Here is a 4091-nt window from a genome sequence, read left to right on the forward strand (position 1 = left end):
TAGCCTAATTCCCATCTAATACAAAGCTCTATTTTTAAATCATAAAAAAATGTAATTTAGTATCAAATCCCCCTGGAAGATCATAATTGTCTCCCACAAGATTCCTGTAATAATGGCCCCAACAGATATTGAGCCAGTCATGGGAAAGACTTTATTAGTTCACCTTTCTGTGGTGTCTCTGAGTTAACAGATTTGTCTTTGTCCCTCCTGATTTCTGCTTTAAGATCTTATCTTTCTTTCTTGCAATAAGGAAGATAAAAACTGCCTAAGGAAGTAGACTTGGCTGACCCACTTTATCCCTATTCACAACAGGAGAAAGTCACTCATAATCTTGTCCCCCACTAAACTATTTAATTTGCATACAATTGTCAATTATTTAATTAACTTACAATGTCTGGGGCTTAGTTGCCTGGATCAGACCTAACAACTGTCTTTAGTAACAACATCCCTTAGAGCAGAATAGCTAATTAAACAGAATGAATTTTTTTTTAATCAGAAACTCATATAAATTCCTTTTTGTCCTTTAACGTGAACATTTGGGTGATTACTTCTCACTGAATGGCCTTATGCCTATCAAACATGCCCAGTACATTTGGATAAACCTGATTATTTTCTACATGCTCGAATATCCTCCTCTGCATTAATCGATAAATGTATCTGGGTTCCAAGAGTTACTACTGTACTGAACAGAACCCGCTGAGGTTGCTTTGGGAGGGAAAGCATAAATGGCAAGAAACTGCTGAATCCTGCATCTAGGAGGGAACATTTTTGTAAACACAGTAACTTCCACGTTCATGTGGCTCCAGCTTTAAATGCTGTGCTCATCTCTGGCTATATATAGTGGCCTGAGTAAGAGTTTTCTCATGTGGTTGTAAATTTCTCGAGCTGCAGGTCAAAACATTGTGATGTTCAAACAGTCTTGAACTGTTTGAAGAAGAGGAAATTAACTGCCAGTGTTATTAAAATGGAACTCTGCTTTCTATTCCAACCAAAATATATTAGCTTGAACAAATAATTGCTCACAAAGATACAATTGTCTTTCACTTGAATTTCAACAACATTTCTCACTGTTAGCAGTGGTCGACTCTAACCGTGTTATTTTAGTTTTCTAGGTTGGCTGTAACAAGTACCACAAAGCACAAACTGGGTAGCTTAAACAACAGAAATGTATTGTCTCATGCCTCTGGAGGCTGGAAGTCAAGGTGTCAGCAGGGTTGGTTCCTTCTGAGGTGTGAAGGACTATGAACGAGAAACTGTTCCATGTGTCTCTCTCTTAGATTCTACTGGTTTGCTGGAAAACTTTGATGTTCCTTGGATTCCATGCAGCATCCCTATCTCTGCCTTCATCTCCATGCAGCATTCTCCTGGTGTGCATATCTGTGTCCACATTTCTCCTTTTTAGAAGGATGCTAATCATACTGGATTAGAGGAGAGGCATACCTACTCCAGTATGTCCTCATCCTAACTTAACTAATTATATCTACAATGACCTTATTTCCAAATAAGGTCACAGTCTGAGGTACTGGTGTTAAGATTTGAACATGAGGGTTTTTTCTGGGGGTGGTGGGACACAACTCAACCCATAAGAAATGGCAAAAATGTTAAAAAAAATACATTTCAAGAAGATGCTAAGAGACCACTGTATTCAACCCCTTTATTTTTTAGTGAAAAATAGAAAGATAAAGTGATTTGTCCAGGGCTTCCTTGCAGAGTTGGAAACATATACCAAGAATACAGGACTCTGGCTCTGGTTCTGGTGCTTTCCTAAGCACATGACACTGCATTTAGTTTTATTCTTCCTGAAACTGAGACTCATCTGCATTTACAGAGGGAGAAGCAGCAGCAGTGACCTATCCAATTTGGAAAACCTGCCTCAAAACTGATGTAGCCCCTCTACATCAGGTTGCTTTGTGAGGGTCAGCCACAATGGGCAAATTAAGAAATGGAAAACGAGGTGTGAGTACTGAAAAATAAACCTGAGTGCCAGACACAGTACCTGGCACTTCCTCTACACTCTAAGAAAGTTTGAAATAATAAGCTAAACTAATTCTTTAGTAAAAAGAATTGTTCACATTCATTTAGAGCGTCTATCATGTCAAGTATTTTCAAATCCATTACCTAATTTGTTCCCTGCAAACTCTGAGACAAGCATTATTTCTATTTGACAGAAAAAGAAAATATGGTTCAATGGTAACTCTTTTTTTTTTTAATTTATTGGAGTATAGTTGATTTACAATGTTATGTTAGTTTCAGGTGAACAGCAAAATGAATCAGTTATACATATACATATATCCACTCCTTTTTAGATTCTTTTCTTATATAAGTCATTACTTATATAAGTAGTGAGTAGAGTTCCCTGTGCTATACAGTAGGTCCTTATTAGTTACCCATTTCATGTATAGTAGTGTGTATATGTCAATCCCAATCTCCCAATCTATCCCCCCACTTTCCCACCTGGTAACCATAAATTCATTTTTCTACATATGTGACTCTATTTCTGATTTGTAAATAAGTTAATTTACACCATTTTTTTTAAGATTCTGCATATAAGCTGTATCATATATTTGTCTTTCCCTGACTTACTTCACTCAGTATGACAAGCTCTAGGTCTATCCATGTTGCTGCAAATAGCATTATTTCATTCTTTTTTATGGCTGAGCAATATTCTGTTGTGTATATGTACCACATCTTCTTTATCCATTCCTCTGACTATGGACATGTTGATGGATATGTTGCTTCCATGTCCTGACTTTTGTAAATATTGCTGCAATGAACATTGGGGTGTATTTACCTTTTGAATAATAGTTATCTCTGGATATATGCCCAAGAGTGGGATTGCTGGATCATATGGAAACTAGTTTTAGTTTTTAAAGGAACCTCCATACTATTCTCCATAATAATTGTACCAATTCACATTCCCACCAGCAGTGTAGGAGGGTTCTCTTTTCTCCACACCCTCTCCAGCATTTACTGTTTGTAGATTTTTAGATGATGGCAATTCTGACCAGTGTGAGGTGATACCTCATTGCAGTTTTGATTTGAATTTCCCTAATAATTAGTGATGTTAAGCATCTTTTAACGTGCCTCTTGGCCACCTGTATGTCTTCTTTGGAGAAATGTCTATTTAGATCTTCCACCCATTTTTTGATTGGGTTGCTTGTTTTTTTGAAATTGAGCTGCATGAGCTGTTTTTGTATTTTGGAGATTAATCCATTGTTGGTCGATTTGTTTGCAAATATTTCTCCCATTCTGTGCGTTGTCTTTTTGTTTGTTTATGGTTTCCTTTGCTGTGTAAAAGATTTTAAGTTTAATTAGGTCCCATTTGTTTATGGGACCTAATTTATGGGTCTTTGTTTGCGTTGCTCTAGGAGGTGTGTCAAAAAAGATCTTGCTGCAATTCATGTCAGAGAGTATTCTATGCTTTCCTCTAAGAGTTTTATACTGTCTGGCCTTATATTTAGGTCTTTAATCCATTTTGAGTTTATTTTTGTGAATGGTCTTAGGGAGTGTTCCAGTTTTATTCTCTTACATGTAGCTGTCCAGTTTTCCCAGCACCACTTGTTGAAGAGACTGTCTTTTCTCCATTGTATATTCTTGACTTCTTTTTCATAGATTAGGTGACCACAGGTGCATGGGTTTATCTCTGGACTTTCTATCCTGTTCTTGATCTATATATCTGTTTTTGTGCCAGTACCAAACTGTTTTGATGGCTGTAGCTTTGTAGTGTAGTCTGAAGTCAGGGAGCCTGATTTCTTCAGCTTCATTTTTTCATTCTGAAGACTGCTTTGGCTATTTGGGGTCTTTTGTGTTTCCATACAAATTGTAATTTTTTTTCTAATTCTGTGAAAAATGCCATTGATAATTTGATAGGAATTGCATAGAATCTGTAGATTGCTTTGGGTAGTAGAGTCATGTTGACAATATTGATTCTTCCAATCCAAGAACATAATATATCTCTCCATTTGTTTGTGTCATCTTTGATTTCTTTCATCAGTATCTTATAGTTTTCTGAGTACAGGTCTTTTTTCTCTTTAGGTAGGTTTATTCCTAGGTATTCTATTCTTTTTAATGCAATGGTAAATGGGACTGTC

This window comes from Delphinapterus leucas, chromosome 19 (genome assembly GCF_059928025.1).
Source record: "Delphinapterus leucas isolate spDelLeu-1000000601 "Yukka" chromosome 19, BTC_Dleu_Yukka2, whole genome shotgun sequence".
NCBI lineage: Eukaryota > Metazoa > Chordata > Mammalia > Artiodactyla > Monodontidae > Delphinapterus > Delphinapterus leucas.